At 37.9% G+C, this 26729-nt stretch overlaps 1 long non-coding RNA gene across 1 annotated transcript in view; it reads right to left on the bottom strand.

The window, feature by feature from the left end:
• Positions 1 to 2064: 2064 nt before the first annotated feature.
• Positions 2065 to 26729, bottom strand: part of LOC125329349 — a 44392-nt gene continuing 19727 nt past the window's right edge. The window contains exons 2-4 of the long non-coding RNA XR_007205133.1: positions 15452 to 15576; positions 7738 to 7917; positions 2065 to 2093 (exon numbers count right to left, since the gene is read on the bottom strand). This is a non-coding gene — a long non-coding RNA (uncharacterized LOC125329349). The remainder of the gene's footprint in view (positions 2094 to 7737; positions 7918 to 15451; positions 15577 to 26729) is intronic.

Raw genomic sequence — 26729 nt, 5'->3', positions numbered from 1 at the left:
TTTTCAAACTCCATATTACAAAGAGTATGATGTAAAAAAAAATGTTTTCCTTCTACCAGTGTTTTTTAAGACTTACACCAGGTGTAAGAAATTTAACCCTGCATTGAAATAGTTGTTTTGCCATGACAAGATAAAAATAGGAAGATCAAATATGGTAAAAGCTGCTATACCTGGCTGTCATGTACCAGATGACAGGTAACAATTGTAAAGACTTTTCTGCATTATTTACCTTCTACTGTGTCAACAACTACTCTATATATATGTTTCAGTTCAAATATAATATTGACCATTTGAATTGCTCTTATCTTTGAAAGGTCTTGTGGCTATTTGTTGAAATTCTGGTGCTTCATCTTACTGATACTGACTTCATTCGAGGCAGAGTTTTACTTTATGTGTGCATGCCTTTGCATGTGTATATTAATGCCCTAATTCCTGAAATTCAGTGGCGTCTGGATGCCAAAATTTCAACACTGTCACTAGTACTGCTTCTGCTACTAACTCACTATTTTTTCTGAATGTAGGAACAAAACTGCTGGCCTAATATTAAGTACCAAATTAATCGAAAATTTATAATTCCTTGTATTTTTGAAACATTGATTAGTATATAATTGTAAATATTGTGAGACTAAACACCTTGGTGTGATCTAAACACTCAGCTGGTATGAACTAATATACTGTAAGTAACAAAGTTCAGTCAAACCTAACAGAATAAGAAAAAATGTGAAAATTACTCACAGAGGTTCTCATGGTTCATCAGACAAAGTGCAATTGGGAAGAACTGCTAGCACTAGTGGTGCATTTACCCATGTTTCAGGGGGCCCAATCCAAGCTGGAGCACTGCCTAGGGGCCATAAGGTAAAACTTTTTTTAAATTACAGTCTCTTTCCTAAGGTAAAAAAGGACATCATCACAGTGAACAATCACAGGACCAAGCAGAGCTAGGGGGTAAGTGTGTAATTCCCTGATTTTACTGAATAAGAAATGCATAAATGCTGGCTTAAAATTCTTGGAAGTGCATGCTCAATTGCATTTGTTTCCAACCCAAGTTATCTTCCACCCTACAGAATAGAGAGACTGATAAATTCATAGTAGCTACTCCTACAATACCCTTGCCTCAGGTTAGAAGAACTGACTTATTCTCTAGCAATGTGTTGGGAATGACATTACTGACAGTGAGTGGAAACATTTTTTAGCTGAAATAACTTGGAGTGACTCTTGTTCTTACTGAGTATATTAATGGAAGTTACTTGAAATGTGCATTTAGGTGAGCACACAGTTTAGTATCAATCACCGCTGTTCCATTGTCAGAACGTGTCATATCCTCACTTACAGTCCCTTTCTTTAAAGTGTACATCTTCAGACTTCTACTACAATAGCACTTTTTTGTTACTTTCTTTGTTATTTAATAGGGATTTGCTTACTTTATCCACATACAGAAAAGTACTATTGTGCTATTAGGGAATTTTTTTAATAACGTGAGGCTTTTGTAGATACATTCTTGAAACCCAAGTTTAAATTAATTTCCACTTTTCAAACTGGTAGTTAAACATTCTAAGATGAAGTCAGTAGCATGACATAGAGGTTATACTTGATTTCTCTTATGTGTTTGGGGATTTTTTTATTTGTTTGTGTTCCGGTTTGGCCAAATTTAGAAATATATCCTCTGAGAGAAGGCACAACCACCCCTCCCCCCACCAGGTTCGGGAAAAAAATAAATTTTCCTCGAAGGAAAGTGAAGAAGATAAAACTATTTATTTAACAAACACACGGGAAAGGAAAATAATGTTAAATGGTAAAATCTTTTGTTGTAGAGGAAAAACCTGGGAAAGTGTTAGAGTCCTCCCTTTGGTCTCCTCGGAGCTGGGGCTTGGCCCAGGGCCAGGCCCTCTGCGCTCGGTGGAAAGTCCTCCCGATGTGCTCTGATGTTACAGCAATCAAGCAGTCCAGTAGAACATGGGAGAAAATCCGAAATTCCTGAGAAGGAAAAGTTCAACTCTCAGTCTCTCTCTGGAGAACAAGAAAAACTGGAAAAAACTGGCCAAAAGCTGACTGGAAAGCCGCAAGCCGGGTGCTTCCTCGCTCCCCTGCCCCAGCTGGGAAAAAAAAAAAAAAACCTGCTATCTTTTTGTGTCCTTGAACAAGCTGCAAACTGCTTTGAGAAAGTTTTTGCTCAGGTTTTTTTTTTCCTTCCCCCTCTCAGGCTCAGTTTAGAGGCATAGAAAGGCCCAAAAATTAATTTCTGGGCATAGGCAGCGATATGGGATACACATCATAAGGTCACCCCAAGACATTGGGTTTGCTAGTTACTGCTTTGGTTGTAGAGCTGGCTCATGTTTAGTAGGAGGGCAAAAAGGCAAAAAAGGCAACAAGTTACTCAATGACCATTCTTGACAGTGATACATTATTTCTTTCAAATAGAACTGTATGCATGCCAACACTTCAAATGTCACTGACTTACTAAGAAATTTATTTTCTCTTCTATCTTTAGACTTGGTAATACATTTTTTTTTAATAAATAATGTACAGCTACATTGATTTTCAGCTAAAACATAGTAATGGGATTCTGTGATCTTCTTTCTATTTTGAAAATGTAATTGAGTATATTTTCTAGCTCAGTTGTTTGGTCTTTTTTTACTTTAAACCCTTATTAAAAAAAACCTACAAGATCAACATCCTTACTGATATAACCATCAGCACAATTATTTATGTGCCTGTCATTTCCAAATGTATTACTACAATATACTTTCTCCAGGTCTAAATTTAAAATGGCTTTTAAGATTTACTTGGCGCAAGGAAAATTCCCACCAAGTTCAAGCACCACTATGGAAGGGACATGGTAGCAGGACAGGGCCCCTAAATTGTCAGTATAGCCTCTCAATAAGGAATTCAAAGCCTGGTTTACCGTACTCCAGCTAATTTCTTCCACAGCCTCCTACCACATAATAGGCTCTAGATAACCTCTTTTAGTAAGAGATGCAGAGTCCAGTATCTGATAGCCTTTGTAATACTTCATCTAGGAGCATTTTGTTAACACATTTATAGGATTAAATGCACTGAAGTAAAATCTTTTAAGCTATTCGCTATTCCCATGGAAGAGAACAGGAGGAGGAAACACACAGTCATAGGGGAGGGGAGCTTGGGAAGAAAGCCTGGATGTCACCTGCTAAGTGCAGGAGCAACCTCAAATTTAAATGAGGTTATTAAAGCCTTTGACCAACTTTTAAACATATCCGAGGACAGAGATTCAAAAACAAGCTGTTTCACTGCTTTACATTCTTTACAAAACATTTTCCTTCAGTTTAATCAGAATTTCCCTTGTGTGACTTGCAACAGTTAAACTTTCTCTTTTCACAGTGCACCTCTGAGACTCTGTCTTCTCAGCACACCTTCGTAGGTAGTTGAAGGCAGCCACTTCATCCCTCACAGTCTTTCTTCTTTTCTCCAAACTAAGCAAATCCACTCACCTCAGCCTCTCCTTTCAAGCCAGGTGTTCCAGACCCCTACCACACTTGAGATCCTCCAGTTGAACTGGGCTCAGTACTCCAGGCATGGCCTCAGGAGAGCTGACCATGGAATACACCTATCCCTTGACCTGCTAGCTGTGCTTGTCACATACTGGGGACAGCGCTGCAACATTAGACCACAGTTTTTGAGCATGTAACCATCAGGGCACTTGTATGGAGAGGCACAGCTCCTATACTGGGAACTGTGGCATCATCCTCACCACCAGTCTACAAACCTTGCAGTAAATATGTTCTTTTTCTGGAATTAAAAGTAATGAACAATGGCAGTAAAAGAGGTTTAAGAGAAAAATTCCACGGCACTCAAAGGTTCATTTTTAGGGTGAAGTTGTCTTCTTGCCACTCTACCGCATTCATTTCTAGTCAGTAGGTGACTGGCTGACTAAAAACATGTTTTGGAGTTCTGCAGCAGGGAAGAAACAATGGCATGAGACTGTAAATGGGTTATATTTCGGCTTAGATATGGATTGGTGTTGGGGTCCCTTCCCCCTGCCATGGAGCCCTGGGAGATGGGCCCTGGGGGGGAGACACGGGGTTTCCCTGCCCCTGGTCACCTTTGTTTCCCATTGGTTGGTTTGGGTTCCCTGATAACGCCAAGGTCCCTCGGGTCCCGTGACTGCGGGGTTCCTGAGCTGAGCCCCGGCCATGCGGCTGGAGAAAGAAACATCTCTGAAACATCTACCACGAATCTGTCCATATATACTTCGCTTTCCATGGGACTCCTGGTTTGAAATATACTTGTTGCAGTAATCCCCGCTGCAACAAACTGATGGAGGAATGTGAGCAAGATACCGATCCCTGAGGGAGATTCATGAGTAAAATAACCACTCTAGACCTCTCTCTTCTCATCTTGGTTTGGATATTCTCTCTGGACTATGGAAGAATCGTGGGAAATGGGGCTCTCTGAGCCACAGAAAGAAATGTACCTAGAAGTTAAAGGAATCCTTGAACAACAAAACAAAAAAGTGATGGAACCAGGAGATCTAGAACATTTTTTCATCTGGCTTTTCAAAAGGTTCTCCTATATTTCTCAAGACTTACTTTTTGATATCGAACCTCCTGTATCTTGTGAGGGGTGTTTCTGGGACAAGATATGGGATAAAGTATGGGATCAAAGAGAAGCTTTCCATGCATACGTTATAATCAGGGAAGCTCTTGAGGAGCATTTGTATGGTCCCATTACCCCTAAAGCAGAGGATCATACTTATCCCGTGGCCGAGGCCGCGCAGCCGCCATCCCTGTGGCACACGCCGGCCGAGGTGCCTGCGCTGGATGCGCCCGGCCCCCTCGGGAGCGCACACCTTATGGCGGACCCCATCCCTGTCTCGGGGTCCCCGGCCACGCGACCGCGAGTGAGGGAGCGATGCCGCAGGCGCCGCGGGTGCCGTGGGCCACGAGCAGCCAGGAACCGGGCATCGGCGTGGCAGCCCGCTCTGAGCACACGGCTCGGAGAGCCCTGCGGAGGGAGAAGCGGCGGTTTCCACAGTGACACGAGAAGCCGCGCAGCGCAGCGCCGAGCCGGAACGGGGCCGCACTCAAAGCAGCGTGGAGTTTGCGGAGCAGAACTGCTCACAGGGCACGGGGCCAGCAGCGATGGCAACGTGGGGCCGCACAGAGCCCGGACACGCGCCGGAGCAGCGCCGCTCGGAGGGCGCGGAGCAGCCGCAACGCGGGGGCCTGGCCGAGACGTCAGAGTCGGCGAGGCAGCAGCCACGCGGGACCAGCACCCACGACGAACACGCAAGCACGTGATAGGAGAAGTTGTAGCCACGAAAGTCACAGGAACTGTGAAATGGTACAATGTAAAAAACAACTATGGATTTATAACACGAGATGATACAGGGGAAGATCTATTCATCCATAGAACTGCCATTAAAAGGAATAACCCTAAAAATTACCTGCAAAGTGTAGGACATGGGGAAGTTGTACAATTTGATATAGTGCAAGGAAAGAAGGGTTTACAAGCAGCGAATGTTACTGGGCCTGGGGGTATTCCAGCCAAAGGCGGCTGTTATGCACAAAATTATAAACAATATCCATCCCAGCAATTTCCCTACCCACAGCCTACTTTCCCCTTTTACCCTATACCCAATATGAACCCCTTCCTAAGTTTACCCTATCCCCAGTTTATTCCTAATCCGTTTTTCACCCCATGGCTTCCATATACAATTCCATTTCCCTACAATTCCTCTCCGATGCCGAGGGGGGGCTCAAGAGGGGGAAGGAAGAAATTAAACCCTCTCCTGCCTCAGTTTCCCCACAAAGCATGCCCGGAGAGTTCTGTCTCCCTTCTGTCAGCCCTAAGATGTTCCACAGAATCTGTTTGGACATTTAAAGACTCAGGAGGGTGGCTTGTTTTGTCTTGAAACTGTTCTTGTTATGTTTATCCAGTTGTTTTCATTCTCCTTTTATTAAAATAAAACGGGTGAGATGTTGGGGTCCCTCCCCTGCCATGGAGCCCTGAGAGATGGGCCCTGGGGGGGAGACACGGGGTTTCCCTGCCCCTGCTCACCTTTGTTTCCCATTGGTTGGTTTGTGTTCCCCAGTGTGGCCAAGGACCCTTGGGTCCCGTGACTGCGGAGTTCCTGAGCTGAGCCCCGGCCATGCGGCTGGAGAAATAAACACCTCTGAAACATCTACCACGAATCTGTCCATATATACTTCGCTTTCCACAGGACTCCTGGTTTGAAATATACTTGTTGCAGTAATCCCCGCTGCAACAGATTGGAAGACGGAGGGAGGAAGAGGCAGGGAGATGAGAGTGTGGAGTAAATTGTGTGAAATTACATAGCTCTGAAATTTGACAGGTTTGCAAGGTTCTTGGTAGACAGCCACAAGGCAGAATACCTGTGGGAGCTTGAGGCCAGTAATAAATGTAATCTAGACCAACAAGGGTAATAGAGAAACTAAATTTGTCTAATCAGCCAACAGGAGCCAACTGCTTATTTGGAATCTTAATTAAAAATACCTTTAAATGTTCCCAATGTTCATGAAACACATTTATTGTATTTTATATATGTATTTTAAGGTTTCCTAACTCTTTTTCTGACATGTTTGTTGACTTGCTCACAGTTACAGTGAACATTCTGAATGAATGTTCCAATAGTTTGTGTAAGTAGGAAGTTTTCTCCATGGCCTGACACACTGGCATGGAAAAATTCTAATATAAGCTGATCTCAGTAATCAAATAAATCAGTAAAAAAATAAATTTATTTATTTAGGGCTATACTCACAATATACGAAGCGAATAATTTATTTTATTTCCATTTTTTTGGATGCCAGACTACATGAGAGGGATACAGCCTTTCTCAAATCACAGAATTTGCACTAGCTTGTTCCAAGATTAGATAAAGTTTGTTGAAGTCAAAATAGTCCTTTTATTCTACATTTGTTCTTTATATTGGACTATATATATAATTAGAATAGAAAAAAAAATCAGCATTGCACAGTAAAGCAAAGCTTGAAAAATATATTTTTGTTCATTCTAGGGCACTTTTATTTCCCGCAGAAATTTCTTACAAAAATTCTCAATAAGTCAGTAAATCTCAAATTTTCTGTCTGTAGGTTTCCTTACTAAAAAATTAAAACCTTATCATTGCATTCATCTGCAATGTGTATCCCTGAAATGTAGCACAACCTTGCATTAGATGTGACATGAAATGCAGCATTACATCTGTTACATAACACAGTCTGACTGGCAGTGCTTGGTATAAGAGGTCAGAATTGTTCGATCAACCAGAGCTTTCATTAAAGGGCCTATTTCAGCAGAACTGGGAAACAGATTCAGGGGAAATCTGTTTTGAGTTTCTTTTCTGAAGGTTCTGCTATCCAGAGGGATGTAAGAGTCAGACAGCAGGGACATAAGTTTCTTAGAATAACCAAAAAGTGTTTTGACAGAAATGCTTTTTGACACCTGTGGACATATGAGGAACAGTCAGTACTGCAATTTAGAGCAGTTTTAACTATGAGGCTGTGTACTGTCCATTTAAAATAATTTCTTGGAGTCAAGTATTCTAAAATCTAGTGTTAAATGCAAACTCATTTAAACAGAATATTTTTTATTATTATTATTATTTTGGAGACGGAATGCAGTCAGGTGTCTCTTTGTCAAAGTGAGAAGAAAGCTGCCTCTGGTAAGACAATATTACTCATATGGGTAAAGATTTTTCATCCATTCACTTACAGACATGACTTGACACTGGATTTAAAAACACACCTGGTGATTTTCAGCTACTGACTGCCATTACAGAAGGTGACTGCTCGTAGGTATGGCTTGTTTCCAGTGTGTGTGTGGAAGTCCATTTTAGAAGAAGTGCAAGAATAGTGGAAGCCTCTGTGGAGCACTTCTTCCCTGGGCAGTCACCAAGCCTTCCTTGGAGAGAAGAGTGTTCAGGTACTTCAAGCAGAAAAGCAGTGGGAAAGAGAGAACAAACAAGAGTCAGCAGGAGAGATCAAGGGGCTGAAACTCTGCAGATGAGCAGAGAGCAACTGCATGGAGGAACAGAGAGCAGAAAGCCATGCTTCAATGGGGGGAGAAAATCGGCTGAAGCCTGGGCAAAATTTCTTGCAGCTCAAGAAGCTGCTGACAGCCCACGAAACTGATTTCACAGTTCCACCTGCAAAGGTAAAATGCAAATGAGTCACAGAACCAGACCTTCTTTATTTCTCTCTAGTCTATTCTTGTTACTTTGATTTTTCACTCTGTATCTCCCTTGTGGAGCTCATTTGAAGGAACAGATGAAGTCATATACACCTCAAAGCTCTGGCTGACTCAGGGATGTGTTGCAACAAACCAGTATTGCTTTCACATTTTGCACATTACCAGTTTTCTTATTCTTACATTAGTAAAAAGAAAAGTCTACATCAATGTTGTGGTAAAACTGTTAGGATAAATTCAGAAAGATATACTTTCATTCTTGTGATTTCTTTTGTTTTTTTCTGAAATGCACGGAGCAGACAGGTTAGCCTTATAAGGCTTAGATTATCTATACAGGTATTTCTAATTTTCAGGTTTTGAATGAAGTTTGAAGAATTGAAGTGTGTTGCATATTGGAATTTTTTGTGGATACTATGGAATCTTTAACTTCTGTGTTAAACAGGCTTTTTATTTCTAACATTTCAGGTATGAATAAAGAAAATGTGTATAGGAAAGTGTTTATTTTGAGAGTGAATACTGGAATAAGAATGACACTTCAAATTGATTAGTATATGAAATTCACCATGTTTCCAAGCACTTCACTGATTCTTTTTTGCTACATTTTGAAGTCAGAATCAATAGCTATTATAATTTCATACATGGAACAAAAATAGAATGTTTAGATTTCCAGAGGTACATAGAACAGTAAATATATTTTGAAAGAAATGCATGATTTATCTCTTATTTCTTAGAGGGAAAGAAAAGGTTTAATCAACAGCATTCACATTGTTGAAAACTTAGAGGTTCTCCTTGTGCCACAGTAAGTTCACTAAACTTCCGAGAACTGAATTTGAGACACTGCATTTCATATCAACTACTATTTACATCATTTCACTTTCAGGGCTGTGACATTATGAAGAACTCGACTCTTCTCCTGGCTTGTGTAAAGGTTTTGGCATCTAACCCTGTGTAAGTTACTAAGAGGAACAGACAAATGGATCTTGAGGGACAAAGCACTGAAAGATAAGTCTTTATCACTTTTCTAAGTTTCTTGAATTTCACATGCGAATTTATATATTCTTATTTGCAAGAATACAGAAAAGAAATTGTTGAACTGCAATCCTCACACTTCCTTGCAAAGTTTGGAAGAGCTTCTTACCAGTAAAATTCAGTAGATTTGTAATAACAGTACTACTCTGCTGAAGTTTTCTTCAGTGCCCTTGCTGAGCTGATGTGTCTTGCTGCTGTCGCAAGTCCTTGCTTGTCAGTCAAATTGCCTACCATAGTCTGGCATCACTATTTATAGCTGAAGGAGTGTCTGTTGTTTTGCATGAGGTATTACATTAGCACAAATTATTGCTAGCGAGTGGTGACATTCACCTTGGATATGCCACATCATGATGTCATTTGCTATCCAAGGTACATGCAGTCTGTCAGATGAAGTCAGTTAGCATCTGGTGAGCCGAGAGAGGTGCAAATTTCCAAATCCTAATATGCCAAACTAATCTCCAATCAAAATTTAAACTGAAGCAAATCCAGTTTGTTTCCTGACATTCTGAAAAGCTTCATTAATCCTTCATTTCTTGTGCCATATTTAAATTGTGTTTAAAAGCCCTAGACTTCATTTTAAGTAAGAAATATTTAAATATTTAAAAAGCACAACTTAAGAGTGTATAAGCAAATCAGCGAAAAGTATTAGATGTTCAGTTTAAGAACATCTAATAGAGCATCAATTCAGCAGAAATCACCACTGTATGTATTTTTTATTCCCAAGGAAAGTCTTGGTTCTTCTCTGAACTTTCACTAAGGAAAAAAGAAAAAATAAACTAAGTGATCAAGTGGAATAATTTTTTTAAGATGCTGAATTGGCAATTCTGTGAGGACTGGTAAATCTTTGGCCCAAGTGCTTATTTGCTCACTGAATGTAGAGCAGTCAGTAGTTGGATTTCTAATTATTTTCATTTAGTGTGCACATTTTATTTCTAGTTTTTCTGTAATATTTGTTTTAGATATATTTGAGAAAACCCATTCAATATTTGTCTGATACTTTTGTGAATACAGTCCAGAAAAATTTCTCTTCAGTATTCATTTGGCTTAAAATGGACAAATCCCTCACTGTAAACTATTGTTCAAAACAAGTTTTGTGATCTTAAACATTTTGGATATCCTTTTATTTCCTGTTATATTACACTTTTTTTATTGCATCTATACTTTTAAGTTGTTGATAGAGTCAAAGAAAATATCTTGAAGTTCTACAAAAAAAAAGATAATTCATGATACTTCAAGCTGAATCTAACAAAAAAACCCCCACATTGTATCTCTGTATCAGTCATTAGCACTAACTGCTCTCCTTTCCTGAGAGCTTTAACAGAGAATCTGTGAAGAATGAACCTGCAGATCACATTGCCCTTTTGTGACTTGAGTTTTCTTCCATGTGAGTCTTCCACGTAAAAGCTGAGATACAGGCCAGAACGATGAGTAATCTTCTGATGTGGAGTGTATTTATTAAAAAAACCCCTAATTTCTTACTGCGACTCTTAATCTATTTTTTATATTACAATATAATCATTCTAACTGATTTTATGTGTTTTGATTCTGATTTCCCAGATGTAGCTTTCCTACTGAATATGAAACTCATACACCATAGAAATGATTTGGGTTTGTGGTTTTGTATTTTTGGTTGGTTGGTTTTGTTTAGATTTCTAAGGACCCCCAAACACTTGCACCCCTTCCACAAAGATGGATTTCAAAGACACTTGGCTGTCTCTTCAATTTTCTCCTGCTGTTTTCTTTGACTATAGTAACATTTTCCCTAGTACACATATATAAGTAATTGTCCATTAGTATATTAAGCACAAAAATATTGATCCAAATTAAGGCTGACACAATGCTTCAACAACAGATGAATGAACAATCCATCTGTGCAAGTGGGAATTTTTGAAGGGATGAAAACCTGAAATCCCTCTTTTCCAGGAATAAAAACTTGTTGAGCTGGGGTAATGTGTGAAGTGCAACACAGTAATTAAACTGGATCCGAATGTTACACCCGATGGCTAGAAGATAAAATAAGCGTGCAAAAGCTTTCAAAGAGAAAGCATAGGATGAAAGAGAGGGAGAGGCAGCAAGTCTGTGATGTTTATCTTGCAATGGAGAAGTGAAGATGTTCTCTCTGAAAGTGTTTTACAGAGATCTGAAGTGTCAATGTGTGGATGTGCAGCACTGGGCATTACTGTTCAGTTTCTATAGCTTCTAACACTTACCCTTTATTACCATGCAGGTAACAAGGACTTATAGACAGCTCCTTAGAAAGCATCTCAAGATCTCAGAGATGCACCTTAGCTCTGATGCTGTTATGATATCTTTCCAGATCCTCAGCTTCCACAGGAACAAATTTGCTGCCTTTGCTTCCTCTGAAGATTTTTTGGCATCAAATGATTTCTTGATTTATCCAGAAGCCCTAGTGGGTGCTACTATCCCAAATAAGGTGTGAAAGTGTCCTCAGCTATGCACAAACTTTCAAAAAATATACTCTCCTTTTGACTATAAACCTGTTTCACAATGCTATTCAAAATTGTTATCAATAGCACTGAGACTCTGTTTTAGCAGAGCTTTGAAATGAGAAAAGCTTTAGCTTTTGTTCAATTCAGGAGGCCACAGAACTTCACGGGTTGGGAGGGCATTATTAAATATGTTTTATTAGAACACAAAAAGTATTATCTCAAGCGAGATAATTCTTTGAATTGAGAAATGTAAAACCTCATCACAAATAAATGAAAAAATGAATGTCCAGGGCTCTGAAGGCATCCATAGCTCTAACTGTTCCTTTTCAGTGCCTGCATCTCCCTCCAACCCTGCAATCGCACACCCAGAGGAGCCACCTGCCCTCATGACAAGTATCAATGATTTATGTATCACAGTCTTAAAAGCAGAAGATCATTATCAGATATGTGGGAAAATTGAGCATGGTATGCTTACAAAGTCATCAGAAAGAATTGATAAACTGATCAAAAATGTAGTGCCCTTCCACCATGAATGTATGACAAAGATTTCTCCAGATATTTTTCCTTTTCTTCAGTTTTGCTCTCTATTGCTATTTCTTTGGCTTCCTGAGTTACTATTAAGTCTGTGGCCCATTCTATGTTGCTAAGGAAATCTTTCCACCATCTCTAAGCTCGGCAATGGATCTGCTGTGTGTGATGGATGAGCTTACAGCTCCTTCTCCAGAATCTCTGTCCCACTTCACTTCCACAAGCTTTTCCAGGGGTGTACTGAAGCAGAGAATGCTCCATTCTCCTCCAGTAACTCTCTACAAATTCCCTCTTCCCTCAGCTCTTCTAAATCTAACCCAGGAGACTGCATCCCATGCTCATATAATTCTTTCCCCCTGAGGCTCAGCCATACTCTTTAAAAATTGTGAACTGACAGTGCAGCAGAATGATACAGTTCTACCATTTACTGCAATGTGTTTGACAAAATGGATGTTACAGGTAAGAAAATGTGACTCACACAGAAACAGGAATTATTTTTATACTTCTAACAAACTCTTTTTCCTGTGCCTCTCTATCATCAGACCACTTTTCCATGCTCAGTAGGTCTGATCATTGAAAATCCCTAGAGCTCTTTCCAAGACCATGATTTTCAAACAGCCCAGGATTTGACAAAGGGGGTAGTGAAATAGCCATGACTGCTGCAGATATACCTAACATTCCTGCATGTGATTCTCTTCTGTAACTGCCCTGAAAATATTTATATTCTGTATAGCATTTATATCTGAGGGAATGCAGGATTTACCATCCTACTTCCTATTTCTATCTCTTTACTGAAATAGCTGTTTTATTATGTTTTTTCTGTTGTGCCATTCTTCACTGAGATCTAGAGAGGAGCCTGCACCACCCACCATCCCCCCTCCACACTGGTGCAATCACCTGTGAAGTACCTAGATTTAAGGAAGACTAAAACCAAGAAAATTATGTACATTAGGAAGAGGCTGAGCTTCAGTAAGACAATTCAGGAGAAGAGAAAAAGTTTGGATTTATGTTTGTAACTGTGATATCTTTCAGGTTTCTTTCAGCTCCTACCTCTTTAAGCTGTCCTTTAAAGCAAAGGCTAAGACAACCAACTCCCTTTAGGTGGATTCTTCAGCAACAAATTTTTCCTATCTTTTCCACGTTCATTCTCTGTTTTCACTCTTTGCTTTCCAAGGACTTAGCTTTCTTTTCGAGGGTCTTGACTAAACATGTACCTAAGCTTTTTTACTGTAGAATACACTGATCCTGAAACAAACTATTGAAATTTGTATGTAGTGACCCTAGCTTAGAGCTGGTATATTATTAAAACCAGACAGATCAGTTTTATAAATGCGTAAAATTCAGGTCTATTATCAGACCTAAAAGCAAATGTTGAATGTAAGACATTGATTACTGACAAGTAATAATAGATTCCTTTCAAAGTTTTGAAGAGTTTCTAATTAATTTGAAGTCCTACTCTGCCACTATACTGTCAGAGAGATGAAGCAGATGTTTTTCTGTGCAGGAGGAAAGTTGATTTTGAAATCTCTACGAGCACAGAACATCGGTGTCCTGAGAGAATATGAGTCACTGCTAACATAGGAGTCATGCTGTGCTATATCATAATGCATATGACTATAGAAATCCATACTTCCAATTTTTGGAATTATTCCATTTACTCCAAATTTGAGTTTAATTAAGTAGTCATTCTTACAAAAAATCTCTCTCTTTTCAATGATTCAAAGACACTGATAAAATAACAAAGAGATTGGATGCAGAGACATTAATGGTATGAATATGCCAAGCTTAATCCGTCTATAAATTCTACTATAAATATCTAACACACATTAATGCAGATAGTGCTCATTACAAACTGCCCCTGAAGGGGAGAGTAACTCAGGTTCTTGTTAATAGATCCCTTGGGGCAGGTTAGAGTGAAACAACACTGAATGACCAGTGTTCATACAGAAATAGATAGATAGATAGATAGATAGATAGATAGATAGATATGTATGGTTTATTTTAGAACAATTTGGCTGCAATGGAAAAGAGGTATGTAGCCATCATTTTGGTTATTATCTATAGTAATGCAACAACAAAAAACTCTAGATATCACTTAAGAAAATATAAAAGGAAAAGAAAGATTAAGAGTAGATAGTGCGGAGAAAAGATATCAAGCGACAAGACTTGATTGTGGCAAATTAGTTGTCCATGGATCAAAGCGATGGTGACAGTTTTCATCTGTCTGTTGTGGGGAAAGCCCATGAAACGTAGAGTTCAGTGGATTAATACATGTTTAGGTTCAGGTGGGGATGACCAGGTACCTCCCCTGGAGCAGGGGTGTAGCAATGGGGAACAAAGACGACAGACCCCCTTGCACGTACAGAGAAGATCCGTTCATTGCCAAAAATCGCCCCCGCATTATACCCTTAATGTCAGCCAGACCCAAAGTGAAGCCTGACAGAACTTAGCGGCAGAAGGGCACCCATTGGCTGGCACAGCTGTGCTGCTGCTGTCCACGCGTCCTGTCACCTAATCAGCTTCCCGCTCATTGCTGCCCACGTGCTCCTCCAGCCAATCACAATCTCACTGCCAACTGTCACTCAACCGGCTCTTTCCTCGCTGGCTACTGCCGCTCTCCCCTCACCTAACTTCCAGCCGTCCGGCCCGCAGCCATGCCTTTCCCACAGGGCCTTCTGGTGAGCATAAGCCTCAACCCCCTTAACAAATATAACCCCATACTCAACAGAGAAGTTTTACGCTGTCTGATGTAACACTGTGGACCACGTGCACATGTGGAAGGTCCCAGAAAAGAGTCTGGGGACACTTCAGGGGTCTTTGATGGTTTATGAACCGTTCTCGGACATGAGATCTGCTTCTCATGTCAGCTTAGTTGCTCCAATTATCATTTCAGAAGGGATTGATACCTTCAAGCCTACATGTGAATGTCCTGGTACTTCCCCAGGGGGTGAAGTTTAAGACTAAGCCAATTGTGTATAGGAGGACATTGGCATGATAAAGAGCATTATCCCACCTCATAGAATCTGCTTCTTATTGTTTTATACATCTTATCATATGCGTCCTCATTTATCTGCACATTTATCTGAAAACCCAGTTTGTAGCCTCCAATGGTGGGTGTTCACCCTTTCTGCCCCTGGGCTGTTCCCTTGCACATTGTCAGCAACGTATTTGCCACTTCTGCAAAAGGCCAATTGTTTGAGTCATTAACTTAATATTTCAGTCTCTCACAGTGCTCAAAAGCAGGCAGCTAGCTGGCAACTCCTTACTCTGTGCAGGATAGGATGGGACTGTAGGAAGTACAGTCAGAACTTCCCGCTTCTGAGATGTATTCTTCAGGCACTACTGCCTATAATTTCCCCTTCTTAGGTTTGGGCCCATTCTTTCCCTGGACCTGCCGATGGAAAAAAATATTCATGAAAACTTTTGGCTTTTATATTAGCCATATGTTTTCCAGAGGCTCACAGACTGTGCATATTAAAAAAAAAAAAAAAAAAAAAAAATTTGCTTGTCTAAGAGAGAGAAAAGATGAAAAGAATATCTGAAGATGTTATTTGAATAGTTTTTCAATTACTATTACTCAATCAGATGTACTAGAAACTGAAAATTACATTGACAAGATGAGCTTGCGCTATCAGTATATAAAGCTGCACAAGGAAGGGAAAAGTAATCAGAATAAAACATGCACAAAATTGAAATGACTATCTGATGCTCTTGAAAAGATCATTATATTTGATATGGATCATTTGATGAGATACAGGCCAAATTCAACCCCAGGGTAAACAAGTGGAATGGACAGAGACTGGAAAAGAAACAACAGACTCTTTTATTTCCTTCTTATTTTGTAGCAAGAAATAGGATATGCACTGCAGTTACAGCTCTCTGTTGAATGTATGGAAAATAAGAGAGTAATTTTGTCTCTCACAAAGGCTCAAGAAAGCATGCAACTAACTGAAAATATTTGAAATTTCATTTAAACTTCTCATAATATCCAAGCAAAATTTAGGTTCTTACGTAATGTTCATTTTTCTGCCTCCTATTATTATTATTTCTATTAAGGTATTTTGGTCTGTCTCAAAATGTTGCATTAGGAGTTCCATACTGTGTTTCCCACCTGTTCGTTGGGGTGCTTTGGACAGAAGGCATGCATATCTCATAAAAATTCTTGCAAGGTAACATGTGGAAAAGACTGTTGATCTCTTCATGCAAGAGAGCAGCAAAAAATTTCCAGCTGTCAAGAATACAAAACCAGAGTGGAATTAATTGAAATTATATAGGCAAGTTCTTTTCCTCTACCCTTTCTCTCCACCTGTGACTTGTCCTCTCTGTAGTTCTGGTGCACATGAAAAACAATCTGGCTACATGCAACCATTTGGGGAAGGAGTAATATAAACTCACACACTTCTCAAACAGCCTCATTTTGTAGTGGAAGAATTGTGAAGCACCTGTGCTGTGGTTCTAGATTAAAAGGAATTACAGAACAAAGAGGCAAAGTAGGCTTTCCTCTCAATGAGGATTATTCCCTGTTGTCAATTTATTAGTGATCTATCTGAATTAATAGTCAGTGCTCTAGAATACCTGAGGAGAGTTGGTCTTTAATGATGCCTCCACTGAGTAAACTCTGTATTCAAGATCAATAACTCAACTATTCACCTTAAGGTTTAATCCCATCACCATCTATACACACTTCAGTTTTCAGTTCCGTTTTTACTTCCTATGGAACAGCAGTTTGTAGAATTTTCTCTGAACATTGTCCTGATTTAAAACAAAACCACAAGAGAATGTTTTAAATAGGATATCCTCTTTATTCTAGAAGACTGTGTAGGAATGGTGTTTTGTTTCAAGTGAATTTAAATCGTAAACCCCAGGAGGTCGCTATTTATATGGATTCTTTTAGGATCAATTTCAGGGAAGAAAGAGTAATCTCAAACCTCACTCTAAAATAATAAAGTAATCACATATTTTATCTGTAGACTGTACAATATTTCATTTGTACTCACAGGAACATGTCTAGATTATATATAGCTTACAGAATCTGTAACTATGTACAGTATTCTATACACACAAAATTATTTTGTGCATAGTGAGTGTGTTAATTTCTATTTAAACCTCACAATCAAAAAGAAACCGAGTTTCTCAGTTCTTGCAAGTTTATGCAAAAACAAAATTTTGTTTCTTGAAATATTTGCGTAAGACTTCTATAGAAAAAACTTGAGTTCATAAGAGATAGGGACAATCATTTTGATCTTGCACATATCGTATTAAGTTTCCTTCCACATATTCTACATAAAGACCTGTGTTCTCTGATAGAGGTGAGGACAGTGTATACTCATGCTGTGGCAGCTATCATAAGCTGTCTCTGGCCTATATCCCTTAATTCTCCAGGACTTCTTAGATCAAAACACAAGTACTCAACAAAATAAGACACCTTTTAGATAAAAATATTTTGGATAAAGGTCTTTTTTTTTGATGAGAATCTGCAAATATTTACTTTTTGTGAAGTACTATCTTATTTCTCAGTATTCATTCCCTCCTATCACTTCACTTTTCTCCTAGTTCTTCAGACCAAATCCAGTCTGAATACCTACAAAATCAATGTACTTGTTCACTAGTGAGATTCATTCACGTCCAAGGGCATTAAAAAGAACATTTCAGAGGACCTAAGTGATGCCATGAAATAGAGCCTGCCCTAAAGCTAGTAAACAGGAAGCAGCAACAAGAACTTAAAAAGAATTTAAGTCCTTGATTATAGTATTTCATTTATTCTTCCTGCTTTTGCCAGCTAAGTTTCCTGATGTTGTTCTCTGAATTGAGGCTATCACTGATTATTGCTTCCATGAACACAGGAGAAAGAGTGAATTTCCCAGAGTTAAACTGAAAAGAATAATCTTTTATCTTCCCCCACCAGAAAGCTCATTTTTCAGTTGAACTGATAGAACCACAAGGGCAGTGAAGTTACTAGCAGTGATGGTTTTGATAAAAACAATATTTTGTATCTGGTTTTAATTTTAAGCAAATTATAGGAATCACTTCTTAGCTCAAACATCTATAGATATCTATTTTCTGTATTTCATTAGTCTTAGCACACAGGAATTTGCTCATACAGGTTTATTGGAAATATAACCTGGACTTTGTGGGAAACTTACATTATATATTTAATTTTATTTAATTTTGCCCATTAAAATGTAAGTTTATAAGTTGACAAAAGTCATTAACATTCCCACTTTTACTGAGAGAGAGACAGAGATGTCTCCAAATAGTTAATACGAAGTGACTTCTGTAATTTTAAGGTCCGTGGTGAAACAGATAGTTCTGTAATTCACTAGATACTCCTTGTCACCTTTGGAGATGAACATGTCATCTTCTTTCTATTAGGCATCAGATCAGTCACCACATCACGCAATGGTGGATTTTTTTTTGTTTGTTTTGCAACAGTAGTCTCTACCAACATTAAAGCAATTATCTTCAAATGGGATTCTATTTGATCTGTTTGTGATTATTAGATGAGCAAAGATTTAGAGAATGTTGGCTATTTTAATGTTGATGTTATTATGAGAAAGGTTACGTCTTCATGAGTTGGTGGATAATTTTATTTTTAATGTGTTATGTTAGGTCTGACTTGCCATTATAACGACTCTTTGGAAGTTTCCATCAGTTATGGAAGGAGCTATTATTAAACAGGCAATCAGTCAAAACATCCTTCTCTTTCTAAGTTAGATGAATTTCTGCCTCCACACATAGAAGAGAGGTCCAAAGAACCAGCAGAATTTCTGTTTTTTCTGCAGTTGGACATTTAATGAAAGCAGCTGAAATCTTGGTCTTGAATAGACAGGTTTCTTTTTCTTAAGAATAGCATTGACTGAAATTTATTGTGTGTTTCACCAATAAAGTGTAAAACCTTAGTGTGTTGCATGATAAGATTGTTTTCTTTTTTTGGAACTATCCTTAGGTCATGTTTCATGGAAAATCTACTTCAATCTGAATCTACCAGAAGTCCTGTGTAGGTGGTGTTGTGAAACTTGAAAATGTTTCCATGGATACAAAGCAGAGACATTGCAGCAGCATTCAGCCAGGCCATGCAAGTGTTGAGATGTTTTTCATTACTAGCACTGGGCTGTAGAATTCTACTAAAAGTGGCTTTTGCCCAGTTCTTTATTCCCCAGAATATGTCCATAGGTTAAAAAAGACCCCACTGGTATCTGTGGAGCTTGTCAGTTTATGAACTTTAATGATGTTTCTAGGTAACACTATAAGGTAAGAGAGTGCATCTGCCTAAGCTCATATTTAGCTACTCTGCCAAACTTTATTTAGTTATCTGCAATGTGTTTTATGTATATATACGTTTTAGCATTTTGGATGGAGTTTAATACTGTTCATATTTAGTACAGATCTACTTGCAGAAAAGAAAACAAGAATAAATGCAAGGTTAAGACAGCTTATTTTTGTGGAAAAACTCTACTTTTTACTTTATTTTCTCTCTTTTGCTCATGCTGCCAACAGTTTCACTAAGCTCCATTTTTTCCTGATTTATTTTCATGTTTACTACTCTTCCACCGCCTCTGTATTTCTTGCACATACTCTTCTATCCCTTCTTTGACTCCACGTAATTTATAAATAAACTGCAGACTATTACCTTTACCTCTGGTATATCCCTGTGAAGACCATAGGGACTTCTCTGAAATGGAATACAAACATTTCATATTAAAGCTCATAATTGTTGTTATGTAATAGCTCTTCACTTTTGAGATAGGGAAAAAGCCGTAGCTTGTTTCTGAGCTCTTCCCCAGAATTCAATGTTCTCAAGATAGAATGGATAAATGGGATGAGCCTTGGCTACCAGGCCCTGCCCTGCCCAACACAGGAGCCCCCTTACCCTCCTGGTGCCTGACCCCTGCTTTCTCCTCTTCCAGTACTGTAATTCTTCTGAACCTAAAGAAGGAAGGTACTGTTGTTTCCATTTTGTAAGCAAGGGATGGAGTTTTACCTAAGATCAATCTTCTAATGGTATTTACAAATAGTTAAATTCCAATTAAAATTTTTGAAAATCGTGAGTTTCCTTCAAAGCAGGTTCAAGAGTGGATTGTTTTGGTTGGTTGGTTGTAGTTTTGTTTCAGTTTTTTCCTGGTATTTCTATTATTGTTAGCTTGCTATTATCCTGGATTCAACCTTTCTACCCCAGCTGTAAAATAAGATACAAGAGAGGGGCTAGAAGAGGAAATGCCATCTAATTCAAATTGTAGTTTTAAGAAAAATGCATGCTAATAACAAGAATTTTTCCCTGGGGCTGGAAAATGACTGGTTAAGAGTTCATGTCTATAAAACGGCCACTCTTCTGAAATTTTTCATTCAAGAGTATCAAGTAAATGAAAAAGAGCAGTAGAGCACAGCAAGATTAAAACATGGGCCAGTGAACAGAAAGTGGATTATAATGTCAATAATGGTGTATTCAGTAATTTTTGTGCCTAAATGCCTTCAGTACACATAAAAAAAGAAGGGGGAAAAAAGCATGGAACAATTCACATTGTTTATTTTCCAAAAAGCATATAGTCATGAACATACTCTAAAGTGCATGTGTCAGTGAATATTTGCTGTACAGCTTTATGATGCTTGGACAATGCTATGTGATGTGATTTTTGTGAAAAAAACCTGCAGTTGAACTTTGGTAGGTGTTTTGCACATATGCACTAAAAAAAAACTCCTGGTGACCCAGGAATATTCCACTTTTAGGCTTTTGTTCTACACATGTTTAAACCTCTGCACAACAATATTGATTTTACTTAGGGCAAGTTCTACCTAAAAGTAGGCATATAGATAATCTTTAAGTTTTTATACCAAGAAGGGCCTGTGTTGTCTCTATTCTTCATCCAAAAGCACCTTTATTTGGACACTACTCTGAACTCAACATGCAATTTCGTAGTAGGTACATTTTTAGATGCCAGTGCAAAAGAGGTTACACACTAATTTTGTCACTATGTGACAATGGCACCCCTGTGGGCATTTAATCCAGAAATGTTAATATGTGTTGATTATAACCCTAAAGTGTGTTAGTCCAAGGCAATTTGTTCTTTTTCATGGAACCTGAAAGTTAAATGATTTCACCTGAAGAAGGGTAGCAGGCAATATAATTAATGAAAAAAAAAAAAATCTTTCTTTTCTGGTAATCCTAACCCTTTTACTCCTGCAGAGTTCAATAAAATATACAGGGAAACCAACTGAGTTCAAGAATCAAGGTAACGGCATTCACAGACTTGAATACTGCATAGATTTCCCTCTTAGAGAAACACAATTCTTCTTCTGACTTAATTGTCACTTTTATAATCTCCAAAGCATAGGTGAAATGCATTTGTGGGACATACTAGCTCTCTGGTTGGCTTGTTTTATGAAAACTCTGTACTTACCTGTGCAGTTGTGATAGCCTCACAAAATGACAGGACTAGTCTCACTTGCTTAGCAAAAGAAGTTTTAGAGATGTTTTGACACTTTAATTAGTAGATTTCTAGATAGGATGTTTCATTCTCTGTCATAAAAAGATTATTGGATTCATTGCCCTCATTAACTAACGCTATTGGTTAAATTTGTACAGTGATATTAGTGAAAAATAGAATCCAACGTCTGGCTCAATATTAGGTGTCTACAGGGCTTCTACTTTTCTGGGTTATTGCTAAAGCACATCACAAGAAAGGGAAAAGAAAATTTACTAAAGTGACAAAGAAAGGCCACTGCATAAAAATTTGTACCTTTCCTTGCTGAAAAGCAGCATTACTATTTTCTTGTTTTGAGGTCAAAGGAGGAGATTCTGAACAGACCAGAATTAATTCTTGTTTAATTTTTATGTATCCAGCTATAGTGAAGATCTATTTGTTCATGTTAACTGGAGTAGACATTTTATAGACAAGTAAATTTCATGGAGCATTGGATATATTTTCAGGCTGAAAATTCCAGTCATCCATGAAATTAAAGAGAAAAGGGTTTCCTTTAAAGGAAAGTTTTACAATTACAGATCCTGTCCACCTCTTCAAATATATTTCCCTATCAAACTTTTCATCAGTTTTAAGAATCCTTTTGATGTTGTATTTGTTAGTATTGCTAATGTAACAAAAGGTGTGATAGGAAGCCAGGTTAAGTAATTCTGCTAACAAGAGTGCATGTGACTTGCACTCCGGAAAGAAATTTGCCATACTTCTCTGGGAGTCAACCATCATGCAAGTCTGTCAAAATTCGGTGGGAGTTCAGCATTTTGAACATGTTCTTTACAAGGTCTCCTGACTAATATCATATTTCTATTTTTTAACAACGTCAAATGCTTGAAGAGGTCCTGAATGTTTATTTAAAGAAATAAGGAACTGGTTCTGTAAAAATTTCTGAAAAGGACAATTTAACGTTAGCCACAGAGGTCGGTAGTTCAGACATCTATAAAACTCGCCATATTTTTGAAGATGGTTAAGGCTCCCAAAATGCCAATAATTTCAATAGGAACTGCAGCTGATCTTCATACCACTTCCATGCGAGTGTTGCATAATAAGCTACTGTTTGTCTGTCAAAACCAACTTCCTGACTACATTTTCTCTTCACTAGACAGACAGATTGAATAAGATCAAGACTCATTCTTTGAGTAGAGCCAGCTTATCACAGGTACACAATCAGGATGGGGTAGTCTTTATACAAAATTTTTTGTAACTTTTGATAATGCCTGTTTTTGGAACACTTGGAATGGAGGAATTTTCTATTCTCTCAAAGGAGGGGAAAAAATGGCTTTGAGTATTGAATAGAAGAATTTATGTAAGTCCTACAACTCATTGTAATGCCAGCTGTCAGCAGTCCATCTGTTTTCCCTGTCATCATAGCTCTAATAGGTCTGTCAAGAACATGATACAGTCTGGCTCCATATAAGATCCTCAATCTTAGCCTCCCAATGCCAAAGAATAATCAATAAGCCTGGTCAAAAGTTGATAGAAGAAGAAAAAAAAAATGCTTTCTAGTTTGATTTTGACTGTTTTGTGTATTCCCCACACTGAAACAGGAGATGATGTATCACCGATTCCACATTGCTGTAACTTTTAGGTACTATTAATTAAAAAGTGCTAAGGCCACTTTACTGCAGTCTGTAGTCCTGTAGTGTATTTATAGATGTTTTAGTGTTTCTGAGTGGATTTGTCTCACATTTCACTTATGAATTTCATGGCCATTTCAATTCATGCTGAAAATAGGTCGCAGAATGGCCATACTATTGCAGGATGGAAGTCATATTCTTGCCAGCCCTGTTAAATAAGAAATGTTGTTTTCCTTCTTACTCTAAGCTCCTATATTGTGAGATTTTGGCAGCCCTAAAAGCCTCCATGTTTCCCTGCAACAGCATTTTCAGAAAATTTCCAGTTCTTAAAAGCAGAAACGGCCACAGTTCCGCGACACCCTCCCTGTGCTGCATGGTGTGTAGTTTGAATTGCTGCTTTTTTCTTACTCCTGTACAAGGCTCCTGAGCACCACTGAAATACAGTACAGGAGACTATATAAGTCTATGAATGTACCTTTGTGGCACTTCTTGCCTGAATGGAGGAATTAATACAGGATCCAACATTACTCTGTCATTTTTTTGTCTTAATAGAAGAGATGGCTCCAGATTGTTATATTTTGGGGGGTGGGAGGTGTTGCAATTCTCTTCTGTTGAAAAAAGTTGTATTATCTAGGCTTTCTTTGCACTTTAGACCCATGTAGTAATCTTTTCATACTGACACAGTAATTCTAGTGTTTATAAATACATATGTAGTTTGCTATTCATGGATGCCTTTGACTACAGCTACTCTGTGAAATGTAAGGCAGTCAAAATGAACCTGTAGGCACTAAAAATTCCATATTAGTGAAATATTTGTCAAATCTATTGCTACTCTTCAGAAATAATAAAATTTACAAACAGTAATTTAAAATTGTTAATACTTTCAGAGGTAGAAAGAATTCAGATAGCGTCCTGAAGTTAAAATATTAGAGATTGTTGGAACCCTGGGTTCTGAGAATTTCAGCCTGTCGGTGCTGAGAAGCAGTGATCCTCAGAAGTACACGGTATTCGATCCAAGCTTCCTAAATTGTGTGATAATGCTGAGGTTGTTGCTGTGAAATTAAAAGTTATATCACTGGATGAAATATGTAGAAATGTAGAAAATTAGGTTTAGAACATATAAGTTATAATAGGTTACAATATGGAGGATTTGAGGTATGGATTTATGTCTTCTTCCTTCTTCTTCTTCACAAATCTGAGTACTCTGTCATTGGATCAAAAGTTCTGCACTGCAGAACATGGAAAGTTAGTAATTGGGTTGTAAGTAAAAACATATCTCATAATTGGTTAGTTTAGACTTTAAAAAGCTTTGAAAATTCAAACTCGCGGCCATTTTCCACCCTGCCAACAAAGAGGCACACATTGTGTAGCTGTATTACTGATAAGATATAATAAACAGCTAAATCCAAACAAGAATTCTCGATCTCCTGCATCTCAATTCAAACTCTGAGTAAAAGAACTCAAGATACAGAAGAAGAAAAGAAGAAGTAAACTAATAGAGATCATCTGGAAGGAATTGAACATTTTGCAAAAAAGTAGGTTGAAGTATAGCAATTGGAAAAGACAATGATAACATTAATAAAAGATAAATATATTTCTGAAAATTCTATCTAAAACTTTGTGTTATGAAGTTATGGTTTATAAGTTGCTGGTGAGCCCCACAAGACACTAATATGGACACTGATGACATAGAAGACTGTTCTTTGTCTAGGTTTTTGTCTTTTCAGGGAGGGGTTTTCATGCTTTAGTATCAAATTAATGGCCTCTTCAACTCAAGGTGTATTGTGATTACGTTTGTTACCAAATTGAAGCACCAGCAAGATGAAGAACACTCTGTGAAGGGGAGCTGTCAATAGATGGTCGCTTCACTACCAAAAATTTATGTTTTGTTATTTTCAGGTGCCTTTTAAAAAGCATGAAATTTATTTGTAAGATATAAAGATGAAATATCAAAATCTATTGATATGTGAAGAATCATTTGGAATTATTTATCTGTGCATGTGTGTTTAAGTGCTATTTATATCCATAGACATTTAACAGGAATTAAAAAAAATAAATATATTCAACAAACCCTATGAATTTTTATATATTAAAACAAAACCAAAGCATATTCAAAATCTAGTGCTGACTTTTTGCTCCTTAATAATTGTCAGGTATTTCAAGTTTTCTCTCGGTGTCAAAGACATGCTCAATAATTTAAGACCATACTTGTAAGAAATTAAGGTATTCACATTCTTTAACAATGCTATTAAGTGACTTCCTGAACTTTCAGAATCATAACTGCCTTGATGAAAAAACCAGTAAAACTTTGCCATTTAACGTATTCAATAGAAAAATATAGGACACATTATGAGGCACTATGATAATAGATAAATCTCCAGTGTGTTGTCCTCAGACACACAGAACCTCACCTGATTGTAAACTATTACTGAACCTGGCAAAGCTCCACTGAAATAAACAAAATGATACTGATTTATGGTAATTGGGAAGTTGGCTAACAAATTCACTACATAAATTTTCTATACAATATTATCTAGGTTAAGGTCATGCTTCCTAAGTGCAATTCTTTCCCTTCTGATACTTTCTCTGTGCTCTAATCAGTTGTATCACAAGCTATAATGCTTTAATTGTATTACATAGAGGCCAAAATAATTTCAAACATTAAAATTGCAAACCAAATCTGCTGTATTATACTAATAGTATTACTAGATTTGGATATTAAATAGAAGGCAGGATTCCTGCAAATAGACTAAATTTTATTTTAAAGAGTTCTTAAGTAAGAGCGAGAAGTAATAGAGAAGTTCTCAAAATAAAAGTAGCAGGTCTCAACATGGTTCATTTACGTTAGTACAAAATGAGACAAAATTTGCTTCTTCCAATTTGAAAGCTAAAGTGATATAATCCCACTTAAGTGCATGTTTGTGCCAGCTTATTAGAACTGCTGACATTGAATAACAGAGATAGAAAATAAAAAAAGCCCCATTGAGTCAGAATTTTGACTAGGATAAATCAAACTCGACAAGTCAGTGCACTCTGTTCAAAGATTTGTCCCCTAGTTTTTCAATTAACTTATGTGTACTCGTCAATTTTTCCATTAATTTATTATTTATTATTAATTTATGCATACTGATCAATTAATTTATGTGCACTTGTCTGTACAGCAGCTGTGTTGATATAAAATAGGTTTAAAAAAAATGGGAAACAACACTCCTAATTGTTTCCCAAAAGAGGCCTTTGGCTTTTCCTTGCATCTACATAACACTCCTAGATCAACAATCCTTGAGAGAAGAGCAATGTCATTTTTGCTCTCTGATTTGTCTTTGAGTATTCAAAAGCTAGGCAGGCCCCTGCCTATTAAAAAGACAACTGTGGTTTGAGTTTAATTAAGCAATTAAATTTTATTGCTTTGTAGTATTTGAAGCTACGAACAGCTGCTGAAACTGATTAAACACTGAGGCGAAGCCTGAGGTGTTTGATCAGTCCAAAAAGTAATTTTA

Source organism: Corvus hawaiiensis, chromosome 1, assembly GCF_020740725.1.
Source record: "Corvus hawaiiensis isolate bCorHaw1 chromosome 1, bCorHaw1.pri.cur, whole genome shotgun sequence".
In the NCBI taxonomy this organism is placed as follows: Eukaryota; Metazoa; Chordata; class Aves; order Passeriformes; family Corvidae; genus Corvus; species Corvus hawaiiensis.
This window is presented reverse-complemented; position numbering and strand designations above follow the sequence as displayed.